The sequence below is a fragment of the Myotis brandtii genome, unplaced genomic scaffold, assembly GCF_000412655.1.
Source record: "Myotis brandtii unplaced genomic scaffold, ASM41265v1 scaffold532, whole genome shotgun sequence".
Taxonomy (NCBI): domain Eukaryota; kingdom Metazoa; phylum Chordata; class Mammalia; order Chiroptera; family Vespertilionidae; genus Myotis; species Myotis brandtii.
In genome coordinates, this window is record NW_005369955.1 from 469595 (window position 1) to 476760 (window position 7166).

The window sequence follows — 7166 nt, forward strand, 5'->3', positions numbered from 1 at the left end:
GAGCCCAGACCCTGCCTCTGCCCCTCCTTCGCTGTGGGCTCTGAGTCAGGTACCCCTCTGCTCCTCGGTGCCCTTGTCTACAAAGTAGGGGTGACAGCAGGCGCTACCTCTTCAGGCTGGCGGGGGGTTGCGATAAGCGCCGATTGGTAAAACGCTTAGGATGGGTCTGTGCCCCTCGGACCCCAGTCTGGAACTCTGGGCAGAGGCCTGGCCTGAGGTCCAGCTTTGAGGGTCACCCGTGCAGGGTGACCACGGTGGAGAATGCCCAGGGACTGGGGGGACAGGATCTGGCCTAGGACCACGCCCCTAGGAATGCCCCCCACCGTCCCCAACGCCCTTCCTCCCCCCAGCTGGCACCCCATTAGCCCCCTGCTGGCCCCTGTGATACCCCACAGGCAGCCAGAGCCTGGCCGCCTCCTGCTTCTTCGTCTTCGCAGCACCTGGTAGCATTTCACACATACCAGGTCTCCAGGAACACCTACCTGCAGCTGGATTTGTGGACTTTATGGACGGGAAGGGGGCAGCTGGGTGCAGAATGCCTCCTGCCGTGCCAGGCCTCCCCTCCCCCAGGACGGCGTGGAAGTCAGCGTCCACCGTGGAGCATGGGGTCACCCCAGCTAGTTTCTCCTTCCCGACCCCCTAGAGCAGCGGTTCTCAACCTGTGGGTTGCGACCCCTTTGGGGGTCGAACGACCCTTTCACAGGGGTCGCCTAAGACCATCGGAAAACATATAATTACATATTGTTTTTGGGCTTTATGTTCAATTTGTCACAATGAAATTGGGGGTCACCACAACATGAGGAACTGTATTAAAGGGTCGCGGCATTAGGAAGGTTGAGAACCACTGCCCTAGAGCAAAAGACAGTGTTTACTGAATGAGAGTCCTTGACTCTCGAATTCTGTCCTCACAGTCTGCAGAAATGCAGGCCTGCCACTCACGTCGAAGGGGTGGGCTCAGGGTGGCAAGGACACGCGATTCCGCTGGGTCGCTTCCCCGCAGCCCCTCTCCGTGGGCGCCTGGCCCTGCCGTGTCCGTGGGGGCAGACGCCCTTTCGAGGCCTGCTCCTCGCAGCCGGGCGTGGGCCTCTGGCTCATCTCATACAACCTCAGCGGGCCCGGATCACCCAGGGCCTGGCGATTTGTTTGTCCTCGGAGTCCGCCGCTGCCATGTCAGTCTGTGGGAGGTGGGGGGCTTCCGAAAGCGCTGGCTCCCAGCGGGCTGCGCCCCTGCCCTCAACATCCGTTGAGTGTCTGAGCTGGGCATGTGCCCAGTGGGGACCATTCTTAGCCTGCGGCCGACTAACTGTCACCCTTTTGTGGGTTCACAGGATTTCAGAACGAGACGAGCCACTCGGGAAGTCACCTAAGTCCTCAGCCCGGGCACAGACCAGGAGCGAGAGGCTGCGGAGGGCGCTGTGACCGTGACCGAGGCAGGAGAGGCGGCTGTGAGTCCCCGCGCGTGCCCTTTCCCGTGAGGCAACCCACGTTGACTTTCCACCTGGCAGAGCTGGCCCAGGGCCCAGCCCTTTTCCTGTTCCCGAGGCATTTCCACCCAGTGAGTCACGGGGATTTTCCCAGGTGGAGAGGCTAATTACCAGCACAGGTGAGCGGAGTCCCTCCTCCCTGTGGGACGGCTCTGGGCTGCTACTGAGAAACATGGCCCTCTCCACCCGGCCCGTGTGGCTCAGGGGCTGAGCATCGACCTATGAACCAGGAGGTCACGATGGTTCGATTCCCGATCAGGGCACATGCCCGGGTTGCAGACTGGCTCCGCAGTGTTGGGTGTGCAGGAGGCAGCCGATCAATGCTTCTCTCTCATCATTGATGTTTCTCTCTCTCCTTTCCTCTCTGAAATCAATATAAATATTTAAAAAAAAAAGAGAGAGAAAAGAAACATGTCCCTCTCCATATACGTATCCCCAAAGCCCATTTGTGGGAGATGCAGAATCCTGGACGCCGGATGAATTACCAACTGTGGCCATGTACTAAAGTAAGGATGACGGCCACAGACTTCTGTGAGCTCCAACCAACAGGTGTTCGAGCGCCTGCGATCAGCTGCGAGTCTGAACCGGGCCGTGCACGGTGAGCAGGACGCAGCTCTGCCCTGGGGGTGGACAGCTTTCACCTCGTCACCTCCCTCTGAGGCGGGGAGCGGGGAGCCAGTCACCTGCTCCTCACCCTAAGGCGTTTACAGTTTAGGCAAGTGCCCGGTAACACACTGTACATGCTCATGGGGAGACCCTCATTCAGTCGTTCAACAAACACCAGATTCGGCCCCAGGTTCTCCCCACACGTGGTGGAGTTGCGCCCACAATGCCTGTTGCCCACACGCCTCTCGTGCTGACTTGCTGATGCCGCGGGTGAGCCTCAGTCTCCCCTCAGGGCGACCACACGTGTGGCTCTTGTCAACACGGTTGACAGGACGTTGTGCGATGCCGAGATGCCACCTGTAGAGTGTGAGTTCCCCAGGGCAGGGGGTTGGGGTGGGGGTGGGACAGGCCCTTCTGTGCGTGCCTCCCAGCCCTGCCGCTGAAGGCTGCGCCACGCCTGTGGGCTGTCACACGCACTAATTATCTGGTGGGGTTATAAACTATCACTTGCTTTGACAAGATAACTTTTTTTAAAAAAATATATTTTATTGATTTTTTACAGAGAGGAAGGGAGAGGGATAGAGAGTTAGAAACATCGATGAGAGAGAAACATCGATCAGCTGCCTCCTGCACGGCCCCTACTGGGCATGTGCCCACAATCAAGGTACATACCCTTGACTGGCATCGAACCCGGGCCCCTTCAGTCCGCAGGCCGATGCTCTATCCACTGAGTCACACCAGTCAGGGCAACAAGATAACTTTTAAATCATTTGTAAAAAGTATTTTTATTACGGGAGAGGGAGAGAGAGATAGAAACATCAATGATGAGAGAGAATCATGGATTGGCTGCGTCCTGCGTGTCCCACACTGGGGATCGAGCCCACCACCCAGGCATGTGCCCTGACCCGGAATCGGACCGTGACCTCCTGGTTCGTAGGTCGACGCTCAAGCACTGAACCATGCCGGCCAGGCTGGCTAGATGACTTTTTTAAAAAAAGAAAAGGGCATTATCACCGTCCCAGTGACATGCAGTAGCACAAGCTGGAGAAGACGAAAAGGAAAACAGCTCAAGCCAAAGAATAAACGACGTTTCAGAAAAAGCAGAAGGGTCAGTGCGGACACCTGTTGGAATTTAAAGTGACATTTCTGATTACATAATTGCTGGCTTCTGGGATGTTTCAGAGGAGTACACACCAAGCCAGATGAAAGGCCCTGTGGCTGGGAGCCAAAGGTTTGACCTTGGGCAGCCTCTTAATCTCTGTGCCTCAGTTTTCTAATCTATAAAATGGGATAATAAGAACATCTAACTTGGAAGTGATGATAAGAGATATGAATTAATATGCCTGGGATCTAATAGTTACTAAAAAATTATAGCCATGCCCTGGCCAGTGTCGCTCAGTGGTTAGAGTGCTGGCCCTCGCACCGAAGGTCGTGGGTTCAAATCTCATTACGGGCATGTACCTGGGTTGCAGGTTCGATCCCCAGCCCAGGTTGGGGTGCATGCCAGAGGCAACCAATCAATGTCTGTCTCTTCCCCTCCCTTCCACTCTCTCTCTTGATGCCAGCTCGCTGGCTGAGTCCTGATTCCCTGTTTGCCCTCTGCTCCCACCAGAACGAAGCAAGCTGGTGCTTAGCACGCTGTGCGGCACCTCCCCGGGGCTCAGCACGCGTGGTTTGAGTGAGGGAACGAACATTACAGACCTGCGAGGTGCGTTCAGGCTCTATAACCAGACCCGTCAATCTCTCCCGCCCGCCGCCCGGCTGGTGTGTGGCCAGGAGGCAGCTCTACCTGTGCGGACACTGGCCCGGTTCTGGATGGAGGATGTCAGGCTTGACGGCGTTTTGGACGTTAACAACGTCCAGAGAAAGAGCAACAAAATAAAGTGGTGACGGATTATAACCCAAAGTACAAAATATATATATCGACGAGTCCATGCTGATATAAACGGAGGAACTGAGCACGTGGGGGAGGAGAAGTCTCCCACACAGAAGAACCCAAATAACCTACATAGATACTTTCCACGCTCTCTAGTGGGGGCTGCACACGGAGACTTCCTTCCGCAGCACTCAGTCTGGCAAGGATGTGGGCGAGCAACTTACCCGTGGGGAACCTGACAAGCACCAGCTCAGCCAGGTGAGCAGTCACTGTCAGCAGCCTTAGGTCGCGTTGATAGTGTGCGCTATTGATACTATGACGGCGCTCGGCGTAGCGCCCGTGGTCTCTCCGCAGGAACCATCCCTCCAGCCTCCTCGTGAGAAACGTCAGTGAGTTCCCACAGCGGGTCATCTTACAGAGCACCCAGCCAGCACCTGCTCTCCGTCTCCTCGCTTCTTTCTTCTGAGCCACAGTGTGTGTGTTTTCTAAATATATTTTCATTGACTGCAGAGAGGAAGGGGGAGGGAGAGATGGAAACATCTGTGATGAGAGAGCATCATGGATCGGCTGCCTCCCGCACGCTCCACACTGGGGATGGAGCCATAGTTTTCCCGCCAATGAAATGGGATGATGACAACAGTGTGTAAGCTGCAGGGTTGCTAGGAGGTTTAGAGGGAGTGTTTACAGGACTGACCCACAGAGCCCACGTACCATCGGCCTTTGCTAACACTATGCTCTGGGGAGCCGTGACAGTCAAGGTGAGCAGTGATCCATACGGTAATGCGATAGCTAATCAATAACACGTATTATGCCACGCACACTGCTGAGTGTCTTACGGCATGGTTCATTCCGTCCTACAACCACCCGATGTCATGTACGTCCTTTGCAGATGAGGAATGAGGTTCAGAGACGCTGTGCAGCCTGCCCAGCGTCAGGTGCTGGTGAACTGCGGACGGCTGAACCTGACCTGGGTCCACGCCATCGGTCATCTGACGGCTGAGCCGCAGCTTCTGGGCACCACAGGACACAGGGCTGACGAGGGTCCGTTAGACAACCAGCCACTCACTGCTTCCCAGGTTGTCCGTCGCCTTTCTGCCTGTCCTTCTCATTCACATCGATTCTTCCTCCTGCCTTCCCCCTATTTTCTTTGTTAAGCAGAATAATCGAAGCTGCCTGTCAAGAATATCAATTTCCAATGCTCCACGGCCGGCGGAGGCCAGGAAATGGAATGTGTCAGTTATCTATGGCTGTGTAACAAACTGCCCCAAAACACAGAAGCTTAAGACCACAAGTTTTGCCCTGGAGCATTGTCTTATTGCACCAAGGTTGTGGGTTCGATCCCGTCAGGGCACAGACAGGAAGCAACCACCGGGCAGCTTAGCTGGTTGGAGCGTCGTTCCAATGCACCAAGGTTGCGGGTTCGATCCCGTCAGGGCACAGACAGGAAGCAACCATTGATGCGTAAATACTGGTAAGTGGAACAACAGGTTGATGTTTCTCCCTTTCTCCCTTCCTCTCTCTACAATCAAGAAATAAAACAAAAATTACCCCCCACCCCGTTTTCATTTGCTCATGATTCTCTGCAGTTGGCTAAACTGAGGCTGGGTCTAGGGCAGCCTCACTCACACGTCTGGCGTCTGGCCTGTGGGTGGGGGGGGGGGGGGGCGGGGGGAGCGCACTTCAGTTCTCTTCCATGGGGCCTCCCTAGGCTCGCTGGGGCTGGCCTCTGGAGGCCTCGGCTCCGAAGTCGGACGTCACTGTTACACATTTTATTGGTCAAAGCGAGTTACAACATCTGTCCAGATTCAAGGGGTGAAGCTAGATCCCATCTCTTGTAGGGAGCAATGTCAAAGACTTGGTGGCTGTGTTTAGTCTACAACACTAAGCAACCCCTCCCCCCAAAGACATCCCTTTACTATAATCCCTTTTGTCCCTTCCCTCCCCTCCCCACTCCCATTCCCTCTGTTTACTTTAAATAATACTTTCTCACTTCGCATCACCCAAGGCTTCATTCAATCACTCAACAAGTAGTTAATTATGTGCCAGGGACCCAGAAGGGAACAAAACAAAGTCGCTGCTCTAATGATTCTGATATTCTAGTGGAGGGAGCGGACAATCAAGAAATAAACAAGTACCTACTGTGAGGCCTGAACCACAGGTGCTCTGCAGAACGGAGCAGAGCGAGGGGTGCGGAGTGCACAGGGGTCAGTTACATCCCATAGGATGCCATCTGCAGGCCTGAAGGAGGTGAGGGGAGGAGGAGGTCCAGGCAGAGCAACAGCAGTGCAAAGGCCCTGGGCGGGCAGAGCGAGAGAGAGAGAGAGAGAGAGAGAGAGAGAGAGAGAGAGAGAACGAACTCCTTACAAGTTTAAATGGAGTGGAAAGAAACACACAACAAACAACCACAATACATTCCATCAAGGGACAATATGAAAAGAAAACATTGAATATGGAAAAGGTCTTGCTAAGCAAAAGCATTTTATTCCACCCGATTCTGTTGGAATGAGAACCAAACGACAGCTTCTGAGAGCGGACTGTCAGCTCCACCAGCTGCAGGGAGCTCAGCTGCAGGGAGCTCACCTTCAGCGGGGAGTGCCTCCTGCCTCCTGGCTTGCGGTGAGGATTAAAGCGACACCATCAAAACGAAAGGTGCTTTCACTTCCTACCGCAGTTGCCAGTGATTTTTTTTTTTTAAGAACACAAATCGGCTATCACTTTCGGTGTCGGCCCTTCCGAAGGTCCCCGCTGCTCAAGAACAAAGGCCAGGCACCCAAGCCGACTACCAGGCCCCGCCATGGGCGCTTTGCAACCCCTGCCACCCGACACCCAGTCCTAGCCCATCAGCTCGCCCTCAGCGCCCTCTGCCCGGTGCGGTCCAGATCCCGGGACCCTCCTCCCCGGTCTCAGGCCCAGAGCACCTCGCCCACACGGTGCCGCAGCTGCCCACCGGACTCACACGGCCCCTGCAGACTATTTCCGAAGACCCAGTCTCAGCGAGGCCAGCACCAGCCGCGATGCCGCTGACACAGCCCCGAGCCTCGGCTTCCCCATCTGCAAAGGGGCCCGGGCACCGAACTCCTTAGGGTGGGCGGGAAGCCTGGACAGGTCACGGACCGGCCCACAACGACCCCGACGCGGGCGGTTCCGACTCTGGGGCGGGACTGCTGGGTCGATGACCAGGGCGTCCAGAGCCGCCGCGT

At 55.7% G+C, this 7166-nt stretch overlaps 2 long non-coding RNA genes across 3 annotated transcripts; one reads left to right on the forward strand and one right to left on the reverse strand.

Annotated features, from left to right (window-relative positions):
- Positions 1-3969: 3969 nt before the first annotated feature.
- On the reverse strand, positions 3970-7160 carry LOC106728085. Of its 2 annotated transcripts, none has more exons than XR_001364333.1 (2): positions 6106-7160; positions 3970-4470 (listed from the first exon to the last, which is right to left on the reverse strand). It is a non-coding gene; the product is annotated as an uncharacterized LOC106728085 (long non-coding RNA). The 2 variants fall into 2 exon arrangements; XR_001364334.1 differs by having other exon boundaries at positions 6102-7160.
- Positions 4505-6345, forward strand: LOC106728086. Its single transcript, XR_001364335.1, has 2 exons — positions 4505-5291; positions 5378-6345. It is a non-coding gene; the product is annotated as an uncharacterized LOC106728086 (long non-coding RNA).
- Positions 7161-7166: the final 6 nt, after the last annotated feature.